This window comes from Sphaerodactylus townsendi, linkage group LG15 (assembly GCF_021028975.2).
Source record: "Sphaerodactylus townsendi isolate TG3544 linkage group LG15, MPM_Stown_v2.3, whole genome shotgun sequence".
NCBI lineage: Eukaryota > Metazoa > Chordata > Lepidosauria > Squamata > Sphaerodactylidae > Sphaerodactylus > Sphaerodactylus townsendi.
The window spans coordinates 39,969,022-39,986,956 of record NC_059439.1 but is presented as its reverse complement, the minus strand read 5'-3'; the positions used below and the strand labels follow the sequence as shown (position 1 = coordinate 39,986,956).

The 17,935-nt window shown below is 57.5% G+C and overlaps 1 pseudogene; it reads right to left on the bottom strand.

Annotated features, from left to right (window-relative positions):
• Positions 1 to 17,726, bottom strand: part of LOC125444450 — a 38,523-nt pseudogene extending 20,797 nt beyond the window's left edge.
• Positions 17,727 to 17,935: the final 209 nt, after the last annotated feature.

Sequence of the window (17,935 nt, the reverse complement as noted above, 5' to 3'; positions counted from 1 at the left end):
CTCCACAGCTCAGGCAGCAGAGCTGGGAATCAAACCCGGTTCCTCCAGATTAGATACACAAGCTCTTAACCTCCTACGCCACTGCTGCGTAGGGAATTTGGAGCTTTCCTGGTTCCTCGGCAGCCGTGCTCAGGTTCCTCTGAGCCAAACAGCTGGCTGGAATCCTGCAGGGTCAGCCCAAGAGGGCCTTTGGGGACCCCTCCCTCCCATGTTGTGCTATTCTGCAACAGCAGGGGGCGCCAAAGGCTGGAGCTCTCCCACCAGGCAAGAAACCAGCGGCTCTGCAGGTTAAGAAACAGCCACTCCACTGGCAACTCAGGCTGCTTGGGGGGGGGGGGGGGCGGGAGACAAGAAAGGAGGGGGGAGATGAGTGGCCACGTGTTCCTGGGGCTCCCCCCCCCTCCCAAGGGACTACCAGCTCCCAGACCCAATCTGCTTTCCGGCTCCACTCTCTTGAGGCTCTGGCAGGGGCTGGAGTTCCACGGGGGCTTTGCAGGATGTGGGGTAACTTTGGGGAACTATCTTAGACAAATAAAACACGCTGAACCCCACCCAGGGCCCTTCGAGTCTGGCTCCCAGGGTTGGGGGGGATGGGTCCAACATGGGTCCGCCTTGGCTTCTTGGCGAGTTCCACAGCAAGGAAGAGAGGGGGGGAAAGTGGGCCTTCTCCGACATCAGGGCCACCTGGCAGGCCGCCCCCCCCCCCCGGTCTCCCTGAGACTCGTGTGCCCCTTCCCGCCTTATCTCTGAAGCCCGTGCCAGCATTTGCCGCAGCCTTGCCATTGGCTCTCCCCTCCTGCCTCCCAGAACTCCCCACCCCACCCGAGGAGTGCCATTCTAGCACACTGAAGGGGGGGGGGCAGAGCGCCCCTCTGCATTGGCACAGCCAGCCCCCCACTGCCCTCAGCCATGTGCTGGCATTGTCTACGATGCCACACAGCCTGGCGTGGGTAGGTGTTGCCTGGCAACAGCCTCCCTCTTCCTTTCAAGCGAGTACTCTTGATGGAAAAAACCCCCACCGTGCCTGCCCCCCCTCCCCACGAACAAAACGATCTGGCACACCTCAGCTCTACGACCTCCATGGGACAGTAGGGGGGGGGGGGAGGAGGCGAAGCCCATTTTGGAACCTGTCCCATGGCTGATTCAGCCCCCCTTTCCTCTCCTGCAGAAAATCCAAGTGCAGACTCCGGTGATCCTGGCATTATTTCATTCTCCGCCCCGGAGGCTGCCCCGCCACGACCCAAAGCCAGTGGCACACGCAGGGCACAGCGGCCATCTGTAAAGGGGTCCCACCCCCACCATCCAGGCAGAGCTTTTGGGGGAGGGCAGCTGGCCAGAAGGCCACAGAAACCCCACAGAAACCCCACCTTCTTGGCAGCTGCTTCGGCTCAAACCGGGGGGAGGGAAGGAAGCAAGTAAAGCAGGAACAAGCCGGAAAGGGGGCCAGCAGCCATGGCCGTCCTGGGGAGAGCCCGTGGGGAGTCGTGGCTCAGAGCAGCAGGCTCTAACCTGAAGAACCGGGTTTGATCCCCCCCTTCTCCACATGAGTGGCAGAGTCTTATCCGGTGAACTGGGTTTGCTTCCCCACTCTTTAACAAGCAGCCTGCTAGGTGACCTTGGGTCTGTCACGGGTCTCTCAGCCCCATCGACCTCACAAGGTGTCTGTTGTGGGGAGAAGAAGAAGAAGAAGAGTTTGGATTTATATCCCCCCTTTCTCTCCTGTGAGGAGACTCAAAGGGGCTGACAATCTCCTTGCCCTTCCCCCCTCACAACAAACACCCTGTGAAGTAGGTGGGGCTGAGAGAGCTCTGAGAAGCTGAGACTAGCCCAAGGTCACCCAGCTGGTGTGTGTGGGAGTGCCCTGGCTAATCTGAATTCCCCAGAGAAGCCTCCACAGCTCAGGCGGCAGAGCGGGGAATCAAACCCGGTTCCTCCAGATTAGATACACGAGCTCTTAACCTCCTACGCCACTGCTGCTCCAGAGGAAGGGAAAGGGGTTTGTAAGCTGGAGGGAAACTGGGGGATATAAATCAAAACTCTTCTTCATCCTGACAGCCCCACAGGTGGGGCTGAATCCTCTGCTGTAATCATGTGTCCCAAGGGGTGTATCGCTCAGTGGTAATACACCTGCTTTGCATGGAGAAGGGACCAAATTCTTGGTCCCTGCTAACCCTGACAAGGTCCTCTTCCACCTGTGGGAAGGGGCCCGGTGAGGTTTAGCCCACCCTGGAGCCGAGAAGACCTCCCGTTTCAGCGGAGAGTTTGGGCGTTTGAGAAAAGACCCGTTATTCGCAAGGGACAGGGACGGGCAGGCGCCTAGACAGCCATGCAGCTCCCGTTCCCATAGGAACTGCTGAAGCATCACAGACAGTGGGCTGTTTTTCCCAGAACAAAGGAACCCAAGTGAGCTTGCCGGAGAGTCAGCAGCCCCCGCCCCCACCACACGGCTCTTCAAGGGCGAGCCGAGAGTGCTTGGCATGTGTGTGTGTGTGTGTGTGTTCAAAAGCTCATCTCCTTTCTCCGGTGGGGAACAGCTCCAGCCCTCTTGCCGGGAGCCCTCAGCTCTGGTGCCCCCCGTCTTTTCCAGCACGGCACAGTTAGGGGCTAGTCTGGATGGGAAGGCTGCAATCGCCAAGCCTGCTCTCAGCCGTCATCCTTCAGAGCAGAAGGCAGGGGCTGGGGGACACTCCCGCGTGCATGGGCTGCACAGCATTTCCTCTCCCACATCTGGCTGGCATCTCACCCCCCAGCCCCAGAAAGGGGGCCCTTGCTGTTGCTGGCTCCCCCTCGCGGGCTGCCACAACTCCCTTGCTCGCCTGTGGCAATCCAGCTCTCGGCCCAGAGGAGCCACAGGGCCACGGATGCCCCTCGTCCGCCCTAAAGCTCACCTTATAGACCTGCCCGTGCGTCCCATTGCCAACCACTTCCACCAGTTCAAATATGCCGGCAGGATCCTGCAGAGAAGAGAGAGGGGAAGGCGGTTAGCGGCTCCTCAAGACAGGAGTGGACTTGCTGAGAGAAGCTATTTCAAGGATAGGCGGAAGCAGGGCCAAAGACCCAGGATTTGCTGACTGTGACGCAGAGAGAGGGGCCCCTGCTGCACAGGAGCTGGTGGGCCGCACACTTGCATGCAACCAACAGGGATGGGACTACCAGGAAGCCCAACACTTTATTGACTTTATTGTCAAGAGCAACTCCTGCATGCTGAGCACCAGGGCTGGGTGAACCTGAACGAGTCTGGGCCCAGTACCCACAGCCTCGTGGGCCAGCCTCCCACACTGTGGGGTAGAGAGTGGGGCTGATTCTGAGAAGCATCCTGCCACGGCTTGGGAAAAGGAGGGCATGGAGTCAATTGCGCCATTCTGGAATCAGGACCCAAGAGGGACTGGACTAGGAACATCAGCAGAATTTGCGGGCTGCATCTTGACTGGGCCACCTGCCGGGCTTGCTCCCCCCCACCCCAGTCTGGGACAGCTGCACTCAAAAGAGAAGGAGGGCTCCTTCGGAAGGCCACGGTGATGGACTCAAGAGATCCCAAATATTCCCTGCTCCAGCAGGATCTGTGTGCAGGCGGGCTGAGGCGGGCAGAGAAGTGGGCAGGTAGGCAGGCTTTTGGTGTCTATAGAGCCAGAACGCGACCATGCTCAGAGGCTGAGCCCTGAAAACCCAGAGCAAGTGGACTGGCCAGCCACCCTCTCCCACTTCAACACTTTTGGAACAAGCTGCCCGCCTCCTTTAAAAGTTTTCGGTGCAGTTCAAGGAGCTGGAAATCCATTAAAACTACTGCAAAAGTTCTTAGCATTTCACAAGCACCTGACGTCACAAGATTCTCTCTCCCCCCCCCCCCCATCTCCTCCCATCCGCTTCTGTTTGCTGGCATTCCAACGGTTGCAAAAGTAGACATGGCAAGTTCTTTGGCACGATGGACCCGAAAAAAATTGCCCAGCCCCCACTCAACATTCCCAAGTGCAAAAGCTTAGTGTATGTAAGGGCAGAACCAGGGCTAGGGGCAAGAAAAGTGGTAGAACAACACTGATACCAGCCTAGAGAAGGGAAGCAGGTTTCAAAGCTAGCAGGGAAGAAGAAGAACAGTTTGGATTTCTATCCCCCCTTTCTCTCCTGCAGGAGAGACTCAAAGGGGCTGACAATCTCCTTGCCCCTTCCCCCCTCACAAACAGGGTAAACACCCCTGTGAGGTGGGTGGGGCTGAGAGGAAGCCTCAGGAAGCTCTGACTAAGCCCAAAGGTCCACCCAAGCTGATGCGGTGGAGTGCTCCAGGACTAATCTGAATTCCCCAGAGAAGCCTCCATGAAGCTCAGGCGGCAGAGCTGGGAATCAAACGTCCGGTTCCTCCCAGATTAGATACCACGAAGCTGCTTAACCTCCTACGCCACTGTTGCTCAAGTTAGCAGGCGTTTAATCTTGAGCTGCCGCCTCCCAGCCAAGACCAACCTCTTCCAGTTCTGGACAGTTGGAGACATCCATTGCTTGCCCAACTGGGCGGCCATATCCTGCTTCGGATCCGGGGCCTGAGAAACCGCGTGTAGCTTCTGGGGGAACGCCACCTCCCATTCCTAGGGCTGTCACAGATGCGCACGTGTCTGCAGCCACGCTCCCAGCAGTGGGCCACATCTCAGAAGACTGGTATTAGCCAGAATAGCTCCTCGTCACAGTAAGATACCCCCCCCACCCCTGCACTCCAAGAACAAACGTCTCTTGCCAGGAAAGCTACTCCGGCCCCTGCAGGCTGCAAATCATGCCTGGAGCTCGAAGCTTCAGGACAGTGGCAGGTGAGCAGCCAGACTCCATGACTCCGCCTCTCAACCGAGGGCGCTCTGTGGGAGCACCTGTGCTCTGGCGGGCAGCATTTGTTTACCAGGAGGAGTGGGGCAGAGCTGCTCAAGGAGCCTTCTGTGGCATGCCAGGAGGTGTGGCTGCTCCCTCTTACTGCACAACAGCGTCTGGCTAGAGCAGGCTAGGCTTGCAGCGATGCAGGTGTGCAGGGGCTTACCTGAACTTTCCCGATCAGGGAAGCCTGCTGGAGACACAGAGGGACACCGAGCCACCAGCCACCCAGCTGCTGCTGCCTCCTGGCGACGGGAAAGCCTGGCTGCCTCCTGATTCTCAGGGGAGCCCTCCCAAGGCTGCCTCTGGAGAGCCTTGGAGTGGGGATGGCCCAGGACCTAGGCCTCTGGATCGGGGAGGGGGACCAGGCTTGGCCACAGACAGCCCAGGCTGGCTTCCTCGAGGTAGCCTCAGCTGCTCACGGGTCCAGGCAATGGCATGGCAGCAAGGGGACTCATCTCATGGCAGAGTCACTCCCTAGGGCAAAGGAGCTTCACAGAGTCACCAAAGGGGCAGGCACGGGCTGCTGCCCCTTCTCCAGGCCCAGAAGCTGCACCCGCCCAGTCCAGTTCAGCATGGGAAAAGCTCCTGGTAGGGCTGTGCTGAGGTCTCCCTCTCTTTGGGATAGGGGAAGGCAGCCTTCTTCCAACAAGGCCAAAACCGAGGCCGTAGGGATCCCCAAACAGCCGCTGCTGAGACCACGGCGCCTCCCCATTGACACAGAAGCTCCTGCTTTGTGCATGCACCTGTGCGCAGAGGCCAGGTAACAAGGGAAGGATTTAGCACCACCTGTGGACACACACCTGAATTACTTGCATCAGAGCTCCTCTCCCTCCACCCACCCTGGCAGGTGACATGGGCACCTCAGCCTTCTGCAGAACAGCTGGCTACAGTCGGCACAGCTTGCTCTGCTCTCCCAGCTCCTTCAGTCAGGAAAAAACAGCCCTAACATCTTCATATTTGAGCCATATCTAGCCTGACACTTCTGCTACTCACTACGTGCATTCAAGGTCTGATGATTGGGGAGAAGAGGCTTGAAAAAGCGAGATACCAATCAGTGTGTCCCCTACTTTGAGTCTTGCTTTTTGCTTACCAAACCCGGTCCAGGCAGCTGCTCCCACTCTTTAGCCTCGCTGCTATTCATAATCGTGGGATAATAATACTTGCCCTCCCTCACAGAGCATCTTGACAGCTTAGAGAGGTGCATTACTACCCAGGTGCCAAGTAGAAGTTAGGAACAGCTGCATTCACAAGTGACGTTGCTATAACCCACCAGGAGCTCTCTCTCTCTCTCGGGAGTACAAAGAGGCCACATTAGCCCATTCTTTTGGGGACGCTTAGAGAAACCCCTTCTGCACACCCACGCACCCCGGGTGTTACTTAAGTGGAGCTTGGGCTTCATCTGCCATTCCCACTCCCAAGAAAGGGGATCAGATTCTGGTTCACTGGCAGGCTGGGAACACCGAGATGTTGGAGGCTCAGGCCCAGGGGATCCTAAATGTGTTTCTATCCTCAGGTGAGTCCAGCCTCTGGAGACCGGGGGGCCTCTGCATGTTGAGAACCTCTTCCCAGCAGGGACTTCCTGGACCAGCAGAAAGGCGAGGTGGGAGGACCATCCCTGCTCCTCCGGGGAGAGCCACATGCCACCGACTGCTGTGCTGACCACTTGCACGTGGCAGAAAAGTGCGAGGAGGCAATGCCTAGATCAATAAACATGAGAATTATGCTTACTAAAATCATAATACTCAATCCCATGCTTTTATTACATCGTGAACGGTCTAGATGCTCGCTAAGCTTTCTTCCTAGAGCCAAAATGCCTCAGGAGTCAGGGAGTCATTGGCCAGGGGCTGAGAGGCTCCGCTTTCTAGAATGACACACCCCCCCCCATGCCCTATGTTCCCAGGGAAACTCCACCCCCTCACACGGGCCAGGCTCAGCACTTCACCAAAGGCCTTCCTTCCTTCCTCCCCCCCTTCCTTCCTCCACTTCCTTCCTCCTTCCTTCCTTCCTTCCTTCCTTCCTTCCTTCCTTCCTTCCTTCCTTCCTTCCTTCCTTCCTTCCTTCCTTCCTTCCTTCCTTCCTTTCCTTCCTTCCTTCCTTCCTTGCTTTCCTTCCTTCCTTCCCCCCCTCCCTCCCTCCCTCCCCTTCCTTCCTTCCCTCCTTCCCTTCCCTCCTTCCTTCCTTCCTTCCTTCCCTCCTTCCTTCCCTCCCTCCCTTCCTTCCCTTCCTTTCCCTCTTCCTTCCTTCCTTCCTTCCTTCCTTCCTTCCTTCCTTCCTTCCTCCTCCTCTTCCTCCTCTTCCTCTTCCTCTCTTCCTCCTATCCTCTTCTCCCTGACAGCCTCAAGACAGGCTTCATGCATTCTTGCCAGAGCTCTTTCTCCCACTTGTTTTGTTTCAAGGCAGGAGCATTTCCCACACCTCTTGGGAAAAGGAGTCGGGGTGGGGAGCCAGAGAGACAACCTTGAGTGGCATCGGGCTCCCACACACTCCCCAGCACCAGCCCTGCAAGTCACCTTCAGGAGAGCTTCACGCTTTACCCAGAGAGAGGCTAGAGATCCACAAAGCCATGCTGAGGGAGGAAGAGACCCCCCCCCCATCCCATCCCCAAGTGGGGGGTTAAGCGGGGCAGTAGGGTGTGTGAAGTGAAGGGTGAGGGCTGCGTGGCACAGGCAGGGCAGGGCCATCGAGGAGGCTCCCTCGCGAGCTCGCTGCTCCCCCATCGGGCCTCCGGGGAGCTGCAGGCTTCTGGCACAGCTGGGACACATCCAGCTTGGGAAGGGAGTCAGAGGCAGGTGCCTCACCCTGTCCCAAGGTCAGAGTTCAGCCAAGCCTACCCATGCAGGGTGCAGGGGGGCCAAACCAGGAAGGGGAGAGCTTGAGAAACAAATGGGCCTCCAGGAGAAGTACAAGACCCCCCCACCCCACTCCCCCCCCCTTGGCAGCCCCCCCCTTGGGCCAAAAAAGGGCTCCTTTAGGCCAAGCTTTCGGCTTGGTGTGTCCCTTCAGGATGTAGTAGGAATGTGGGGAGGCAGCCGTGAGTCAGCCTGCAGAGGCAGGACAGAAAGAAAGATGGCTGAGCAGTGCAGCAGCAGCAGCAGCCACCCACTGGAGCCCATGCATGGCTGGCTGGCTCTCTAGGCTCCTGCCTACACCCCAGAGGCACAGCATACAGCGGCTGTGCTCACCGGGGCCCTTCGCTTACCTGGAAACTGGAGCCAGGCCAGCTGGCAAAGCCCGGTGAGTCACTGGGCAATCAAGCAATCTCACTGAGCTGGGCGCTTTAAACTTGCCCCTCCAGCCACGCAGGGGAGCCTTCCTTCCTGCCTCTCCTTGCGAGCCTTTGCCTCCTGATTCGCTATGCCTTGGGGCAGCAGCGGGTGGCTCCTCCTTGCCCCCTCACGCCTCCTCCCCTCCCGCCTCGGCCCAAGGAACTACCTCGAGCACCTCCAAGCGACGGCCCAGGGCCCACCCTCCCCTTGCAAGAACCACTCAGCGGCTGCTGCAGCCCAGCAGGGGCATCACACACGAGGGAGGGGGCAGCAGAGCTGGCCAGAGGGGGGCAGTGAAGGAGCCCTTCTGCCAGCGGGGCACTCGGTGGGTGCAGCAGTGGCCGGAGCCCAGGAGCCTCCTTCACCCCCCCCAGCTTCCGCTCTCCAGCTCAAAGAGGACCTGGGGACTCCTCCTAGCCAGGATTTCCCGGACTCAACAGCCCCAGGGGCCCAGCCTTCCAGCCCCCCTAATTGGGAAGGCAGCTCCAGGCAATGGGGAGGAGGTCAAAAGATGGACCCCTCCCTCCCAGCTTGCTGCAGTGACCTGCTGGAGAGAAGAAGAAGGTGGCTGCTGGAGCTCCCCTGGCCTGCTCGCTACTGCCTCCCCTATGCTCAGTCTCACCATGGCAGACACCCAGCACCAGTAAGCTGTCACCCCTGCCCCCTCTTGTCCTCCTGGAGCCCAGTTGCCAGCTCTGCTGCACGGGATCAGGGCCAGGCCTGGCCTACCACACAGCCAAGAAGCCCTCCTCTCCATCAACTCCCTCTTCAACTCAATAGACATTCCTCTGCCAAGCAAATGGGAGGAGTCTCTTTCCAGCTCGTCTCTCTCCCTCAACGGAAGCTTAAAAGGCAAAGGGTTGTCAAGAATGACTGGCACCCACTCAGCCCCTGCCTGGAAATGCACCCCATGGGAGCGCAAAGGGCCGCAACTTCTGCAGGGAGTTCTGTCTGCTGCTGCTTCACACCAGCCCCATCTCCTGCGGCCTGGGACTCTCTGGGGCTGCAGCGAACAGGCTCCCTCCTGCTCTGTCGGCTTCACACAGGAATTGCCCTATTTTAGCAGACAGTAAGTGAGGACAGAGACACGGAACACAAGGCAAGCAGGAAGGAGAGCGCAGGACTGCAGAACTCTTGGGCAGTCACGGGGAGGCCCCCCTTTCGGGATGCCAGGCCTGAGAACCTGGACGTGGTGGCGCCCTATCCTGCCATTCTCCTGAGGAGTCATTCCCAACTCCATCCTGGCACTGGGTACCCCAAGCATGCCCATCACTGCAAGCTTTCCTTTCTGAACCCCAGGCCAGACTCCAAAGTCTGTCCCCCAACAAGGAGAGCCAGCCCCCCTTTTCATGGAGGCCGAAGCCACTTCCTCCCCAACGCGCTCTTTCCTGGGCTGGCTGACTCCGCCCCTCTCCTCAGCAAAAGGCTCCGGACCAGCTGTGTCTCCGCCACAGGGCTCTGCCCTGGACTTTTGCTCCTCAGCCGGGCTGCCACTCGGCCCTCTGATTCACAGTGATGCTTTGCCAAAGAAGGCCCTGTGGGTGGCTGCCGAAGGGGCTGCAGGGGCACTCTCCCGCTTGAGGGGCAACATTCAGCGACCTTCTTTTACAGTGCCAGACAGCCCCCCACCCCTTTAGCATTCCACATTGATTTCTACCTCACACAGACATGCTCCAGGGAACTCCTGAAGACGGGACTCACACCTGCAGCCAATACCTGCTTTGAGGCCCTGCAGAGGGGAAGTGCTTAGCTTGCTCCCCCCATCCAATCACAGAGCCCCCCCCCCCGTCTGCTTGGGCAGGCAGGACACACAAGAGCATTAATGCCCACCCACAGGCACCTGCCCCCTCCCCGAGGAAGCCAGGACTCATCTCAGACATCCAGGTACTCCAGGGGAACACCGAGGATCCAGGGAGCACCTTGCAGGGGATGGGAATCAGGCTGCCCTTTAAGGCACCCCGCAAGAGTTCCATCCTGTCCGCCCACCCCAGTAAAGCCTCAGGGGCTAGGCCAGCCCTTGTGCACAGACCCATCGGGCACTGGGGAGACTCACATGCAGCGTCCCAAAGCAAAAAGTCGTAGGCAGCATATCCAGGAATGAGGCCTATTTTTTCACCCACTATTCCCTTTCTGTTCCTCCAGGGCAGGGACTGTGCAAGCGCATCCGAGCAAACCCCCCATGTCTGGGCAGTGGTCACGATTCCCTGCTCAGCCTGCCTCTGAAGGGGCCTCCTTCTAGTAAGAAAGGTGTCCTCAAAGAGAGGCCTCCTGGACAGCACAAACGTTTAGCCACAAGCGTGTGGCAGAAATGCAGAAGGCTCCAGCGGGGAAAATGCCCTCTGCCTTTGGATAAGTCAGCCTCCGAATCCCAGCTGGCTCTTGCTACAACATGTGGGATTCTCCTGAGACCAGGGTGGCAGGAGGCTTGCCCACTCTCTGAGTGGCAGGAGGGGGGGGCACTGAGACTTATGAGCGAGCTTAGCTGCTTTAAAAGCGTCAATAATAACTATTTTGGAGGGAATTCTTTATATAAAAAAGTATGTTGTGGAAGTTCTAAAAAAAAATGTTTTGTTTTGATCCACAGAAGAGGGAATAACTTTTTTTGAGACTCAAATCCTAATATAGGGAAAATTCTATTGTCAGGTTAAAATTTATACAAGAGGTTAGAGTTGTATTATGGATGGCCAGTCACCATACCTACATGATTCTTATATATATATCTGCTTACTTTCAGGAGGGGCCTCGGAAGGCAGAACGAGGTTAACTAAAAACCGGGAAGGTTAATCCAGCCCCATAATTCCTACTAGATTTTCATATGTTTTGAATTGCTTGTAACTGAAAAAGCTTTGAATTGCTTACCAACTGAAAATAGTTTATGTAAAATTAAGTGCACTTATCTCTGATGACGTAATGGCCACTTTGGATGATGAAAATGTACACATGCCAAAAGTGTATGAAAATGCATGATATTGTAAATTTCCATTTATAAGCTGACTCATCAGTTAAAAATATACCACGTGATTGTAGTAGATAGCCTTGAGGGGATACTTTCTATTGCATTTTTGACATTAGTTATATGTCTGTGAGTGAGCCTTGAACCTTATGGCATCTCCAGGATGTAATGGACTACTGTTCCCATCAGCCCCTGCCAGCATTGGCCAATTGGCCCATGCTGGCAGGGGCTGGATGAATCTGTAGTCCATAACATCTGGAGTGCTCAATATTCACTCACCACTGGTTTATACATGTAAGCTTGGTCTCTAGAGCAGGTCCATAGGGGCTTGCTTTTGGGCAGTCCCTGGCGAATAGGCAGTGGAGGTCCCAGAGCTGGACGAGGTGGGCGTGGGGGAAGCACAAGCCTCTTCTTGAGGGAAGTTAGCCTTTTTCACTAGCTCCCCCCCCAAATCTACTCCACCCCTGGGCGTATGATTTCAAAGGCTGTGGGAGGAAAAAAGCCACAACTCTAAAGCTTCTATGTCTGGACCCATGGGAGCCTCCTTGGAGGAGCTCCACTCCCATTCTGGGACCACACCACAGAAGGTGGTGTGGAAGGCCAGCCCCTGTGGGCATCCTCCTCTCATGCCAAATCCAGCAGAGCCAGCTTGCAAACTGCTTCGTTCCCCAGAGCTCCCTGGCAGCGGAGAGCAGGCTGGGACAGGCCCGTACCCCTTGGAGCAAAGAGAGAGAGGCTCCAACTCCAGCCACACCTCACCCAGAGCTAGCTGACGTCTCAGCCCAGGGAGGGTGGGAGGGCGGGGAGCCCAGCAAACTGCCTCAGGGGCCTCTGCCTCTAGCTTATAGGAGAAGCCTCTTCTAACCCCCACACAGCCACCCACCATCCCCATCCTCAGCACTTTTTTGAGCTGGGGCAAAGAGCTGAGGGGCCCCTGCCTGGTCTACAGGGGAACCAGATAGGAGACCAGTGGTCCCTTTCTCTTTGCAAGCAGCCTCTGCAAGGACTCCTTTGGAGTAAGTACTTCTTGGACAGTTCTGGTACAGTATATCTCCAAAAGAGTGTTGGGGCAAAGCTGAGACAATGGCATGCAAAGAAGGCGACTCAACACGATAAGAGGCTGGGAGCACATTTGCTGATAGAAAAGGCCAAAGAGGTCAGGGCTGTCTAGTCTAGAGGAAAAAGAAAGAGACACGCTGGAGGAACTTGACAGAAGGTTTATATAAAATCCATACGCCTGAAAAGGTCGAAGCGTGGCAGCAGAAATGGCCTTTTCTCTCCGACTCTCAAAAAATACAAGAACGTGGAGTCATCTCTGATTTGAAGCTGGAAGGCAGGCAGCTTCAGGACAGACCATTCATCAAGTTGGAGCCAATGGCCAGCAGACACGACGATGGCCACGAGCAGTGCTGCCTTCCCTTGGAGGAGAAAGGGATGGGAGGACACAAACTTGTGGGGTCTGGGGTGACTAAAGGGGAAGCTCTCACAGAAGTCTAGCCAACCCTCCCGAAGATCCGGGTGGAAGGCCTCAGCCCAAAGCCCTGTTTGTTGGCTCTGCTGGGGCAACTGATTTAGCTGGTGCATGAAAGAGGTCGTTGGATGAGACAGCCCAGCAGTGGGAGCCACTCCACTTCTACTGGATCATCACCTCTCACTGGTGGCTGGGGCTTCCTTTTGCTACCTGGCCAGAGAAGCGTGTGCCTCAAGCAGGAGTCCGATGGCCAAGAGCTCTGGTGGGAGGAGCCAGCCTGGGCGTGAGGGGAACCACCATCACGCAGTGTCTGTTCTATTGTGCTTCAGCATCTGATTTAAGTGACAACACGGAGAGAAGCACATCACTCTTTTGGAAGAGATACTGATACTCCAGCCTGATTGTTGCTCCAAAGAAGCTCTCTCTCCTGCTTGATTCTACAGCAGGAAGGGGGCATGCAGACATGATTGGGGAGGGGATATCCTGCTTTCCCCCCTGGCTTAAGTAGCCAGCCCCTATGCTGAGCAGAAAGCCTGACCTGCCCACCTGCTCTGACTGTCTTGGGAGGACTCCCACAAACAAGCCACACTTACACAAACAACAAAAACAACAAATCAGGGGCTGGACAAATGGGGAGGTCCCTGGTGCACTGGTGTTCCTCTGTGTGTGGCGAGGGGAGTCTGGGCAGGGTGGTTTCTGCAGCATCACTCCCCACCTCGAGCTCTGTCCAACATGACACCCCCAACCCAGGAAGCTGGGCCATAGCTGGGCGCCACCACGTTGCACCCATGGTATCAAGGGGATGGCGTTAGGGAGGCATAAGCATGGGAGGGGGGGTGGCGGTGGAAATAATTCAATGAAGGCCAAACAAGCTAGCAGTCAACAAGTTCTCCCTAGCAATCCAGCGAGAGTGGTGTGCAGCCCAGCAACAGCTCTCTGGCATTTGCTTTTGTAGCCTAGATAATAGCGAGGAACCAAGCAAGAACTGCAGCAAGCTCACAACCACCCCCACCCCTCGCCTGAGGATTCACAGAGCCACCGGAAAGGCTGCAGAGGCTGGCTGGTCACCCACAGCCCCTCCTCACCTCTCCAAGTGCATGGATCAGACTGGGCCACCAGCAAGAGGTTCCTAAGACAGTGGCGGCAGCACCTTATATCTCCAGGACTGGCTGGACTAGGACTCCCACCAGGCCTGCCATACTCAATTGGTCATGCTGGAAGGGGCTGATGGGAATTCAGGTAGTCCATAACATCTGGCGTACAAAAGGATCAGCCACCATCGCCCTAGCAGAACCACTAAAACTCCAGTCAGAAAGCCATGCCAGAATAATGTCACTGGTTATTATACCCATGCTTTCACTACAGGAGTTTCAAAGCTGCTTCCCTGCCTCTCCTCTACAACAGACACCTTGTGAGGCAGGTGGGGCGGAGAGAGCTGGGAGAGAACTGTGACTGGTCCAAGGTCACCCACAGGCTTCATGCGTAGAGGAGGAAAGAAAACAGTCACGGGTTCTCCAGGATCAGAGTCCACTGCTCTTGGGCCACTAGCTGGCGTGGGCTGCAAGTGGGTGGGTGGGTGTGAGAAGACCTCTAGAGCCCCAGATGTGGCCTAACGCTGGTCCTGACGAAGGCGAGCAGGCCAGCTCCACCTGCTCAGCTTCCAAGAGGACAAGGAAGAGCGGGCATCGCCCTCCCATCAGCAGGTAGAGACAGTGCGCGTGTGTGCGTGTGCGTGGTGTGTGTTTGGGCTGCTGCTGCTGCTGCAGAACTGGGACTTGCAGGGCTCGGAGGGCACAAAGCTTCCTTTCTCCTCGCTCAGCCCTTGGGGCGTGAGGACTCCCTATGACAGCCAGTGACTCTTGCCAGAGCCGAGCTGCCAGCACAGAGCTGCCCAGAAGCTTCTAAGAAAAAATGGGCCTGAGTTTCAACTTTGGTGCCTAAAAAGGAGGGGGTCTCCGCAGAGGCCCCGGCCATGGCCACCCAGCACCCGCTGGGGACTCCTGTGCTGTGGCTTATCCTTCACCTTTCAGCCCACCTGGCCTGGTTGTCTGTGCAGCGGATTTCCAGGAGTAGCCCCCACTGCCTGACCTTGGAGAGAGCAAAAGGCTGTCCTTCAGAAAGCCACCAGGTGGCAGGACTCAGCCAGCCATTCCACTTGGTGGTGCTCAACAGACTGGCAAACCCCACTGCGGAATCCCAGGACGCAGCTGCATGCCCTGAAACTGGGACCACAACAGGGTCAGGGGACAGGCCGGAAGGGAAAGCGGGCCCTGCAGGTGTGGCTTGCTGGGACTAAGCCTCAGAAAGTGGCCGGGCGGGTGGGCAGACAGCACCTCTCTGAGCTGAGGGGAAGGCACAGGCATCCCTGCAGACCTTGCTCCAGCTGTGGGGGGTGGGGGGTGGGGAAACACACCCTCCAGGCAGGCCTTCTGGGGAACAGCATCTTCTGTTCACGCTGATTTCAATGGACTGCCTTTTTTGTCATCAAGGAAAAAGCTTGGCTAGCATTTTTCAAGGCTGAGCTGGTAGGCCACCTCCCCAGTTCTATTTTGCACAAGTCACCTGTTACTCCCCTCGCCAACTCCTGTGCAAGGCAGGGCCTCCTAAGCAGAAACCAGCACAGCAGCTCCTCTCCCCAGCCTCAATGCCGTTCAAGGAGGTAACGCTGAAATCCCCAGATGGGGCTGCCAGGAGAGGTGAGAAGCCCTGCCTCCCCAGATTAGACACGTGGAGAACCAGCCAGTCAGGGCTAGGGATCACTGGGCCCAATCCCTGGCTGGCTGCTCTCAGCCTCCAAATCGGGAGAGCTTTCTCTCCCTCCTGGGAAAGTAATCCTTCTAATTCTCTCCACTCAGGAGTTGTAAAGCATATCTCTCCTGGCTCCCAGCCACACCCCTGGGGCAGTAGGTCTCCAGACCCACTTTCTCACCTAACGTTTGCCTAGAGGCGTTTAATTGCATCTCAGCTAGCACATGGGGAGGCTCAAGTCCAACCCCCCCCCCCCCCCACGAAAGGCCAGCTGCTCTCTTGTCAATCCTAAGCAACCTGGTAAAGATTGTTTTGAGACAGAAACCTTGAGGCAGGAAAATGCTTGTCAGCCTCTTTGGATTCCCATTAGGAGAGAAAAGCGGGACAAACCATAACAAACAAACGAATCTTTCCAGAAGGCAGAAGATCAGTCCCCGTGAATCCTGCCTCACACAATCTAGCAACCAATAACCAGTCTGGGAGAACTTAGCTTTCAAGTGCCCAGTCCTAATGGAGGTGGAGAAAAATCTGCCATGTGGTTTTGGCTGCACACAGCTGGGAGGGAAGCAAAATCACAGCCTTTGCGTGGCTCCAACTGAGGATATAATCCCAGTGGTGGCGCAATCCTATGGCACGGGTGCCAGAAGTCGCGACAGAGCCTCTCTCTGTGTGGGCACGCTGCAAACAGAGTGCCCCCAATACATCTAGGGTTGGCCTGGGCCGCTGGGATTGATTATTAGGCTATTAAACCTTAAGACCTAGTTGTGGGGAAGCAGCTGTGAGGGTAACCCCAAGTTAAAGTCCCCACTGATTTCATGCTAAGAACTAAAGCGTTGCGGATCCTTTACGTGGGAGTAAGCTCGGTTGCTGGCAATGGGGATTGCTTCTGAGTAAACCCTCCTAGGGTCGTGATTCACCCATTTTGAAGCGACTTCGCACGGGTTGCTTCAAAGCAAAGCCACTGACTTACCACTCAAGCTTTCTAAGTACTCCCCGAAAGTAACGCATTAACCTCAGAGCCGCCAACCGCTTTTTCTAAATTAAAACCCTCAGTATTCAGTATTTCTAAATTAAAACCTCAGCCCTGAGCACCGGGTTAAATTGTCGGGTTGCCACTTCTATGACATAAGTGGGTTTTGGGTTGCAATTCTGGGCACTCGTCTCAAAAAGGTTCGCAATCACTGATATAACTGGTGACCGTGAGCCTCCAGTGGTCCAGGCTCTGCATCGCAGAAGGTGGGCAGTCCTGCCATGGGCGGGCGATCCGGCTGCCAGGCTGAGGGAGACCATGCTGACCAGGTGGACCACGCAGTCTCTACACAAGGCAGGTAGTTCCCGCGACAAGCTACCGGGAAGCTCTGTAGGAGGCAGAATGTTTCTGCCCCCCAGGAAAGAAGTCTTCCCAGCCTGCTCTCTCCACGGGACAGGCCCTCTGTCTTGGAGGAACCATCACGTCCTGGGACAAAGCATTCGGGGCTGCGGCCTATTCTGCCGTGTGCCCAGTTTGCTGTAGGGATTCTCCATCCCTGAATGTGTGTGGTGCCACCCTGATGTGCTCTGTGTTGGTTGCTTTTAGACTTCTGGGTGGGCTCCACCACCCTGGCCTCTACCGGTTCACCAAACACCCCACTGCCTTGGTGTGAACTGCCTTCAGTCCCAGTGAGAAAGGCAGACCGTGAACAAATAAGTATAGATCGCCACCCCTACGCCGACCCTGCAAAGACAGACACTACCAACAGCGCAGCCCAAAGGAGCCAATGTGTGCATATCAACACCCCCCACCCCACATCCAACCATTCCCTCTGCTCCCAAGGAGCTTGCAGCTCCCAAGGGGACGGGTTCCTGGGGATGGTCTGCTGCCCTGAGCACCGGGGCTGAGCTGGCGTTAGAGGCGCCCAAGAGGCTCCACCTGGCCGGAGAGGTGGATGCCGGGAGACTCCGCTCCACTGCCCCAGGAGCCCCTCCAAGGGCTTCTCGCGCACCAGGGACAAAGCGGGGGGCGGGTGGGGGAGCGCAGCGCCCCCCTCCCGTGCTCTGTGCCAGAACCCCGAGCCGCCCGCAACAGCCTCCCTTCCCCCCCCCGCCCCGCCCCGCTGGCTCAGCGCTCCCACCAGCAGCCCCCGGGAACTCAGGCAGGGAGGCGGCGGCGGCTAGAAGGGAGAAGCGCCGCAGGGACCGGGCGGGGGGGGGGGGGGCAGGAGAAGGGGCAATGCCGGGCAACGTCGTCGTCGCCCCCCCCCCCCGCGCGAGGAAGGGCCTGCAGGCTGGGGAGGGGGCGGCGAGAGACCCCCGCGCAGCTCCCCTCCCTTCCCCCCCCGCACACCCCAGGAGAGCGGCTCGGGGGGGCCCGTGGCCTCGGGGGGGGGCAGCGGGGCCCTGCCCCTGACCTCCTCTGGACCGCGGCGCTTACCCCTGGAGGGCGTGAGGAGGCCGATGTCGTCGAGGCTGCGGGCGGGGGCCGGGTCATGCCCGCGGCGGGGGCGGGTCCTCGCTTCCCTCAGCGCCGCAGAGCCATCGAGGCGGCCCCTCTCCGCGCCCGCCCGACCGCCCCGACGCCCCCCGACGCCTCCGCCGAGCCTCGCCCGCTGCACTGGGACTGGGACTGACTGACTGGACTCGACTGGAGCAGCCGTCCGGGAGGGAAGCGCC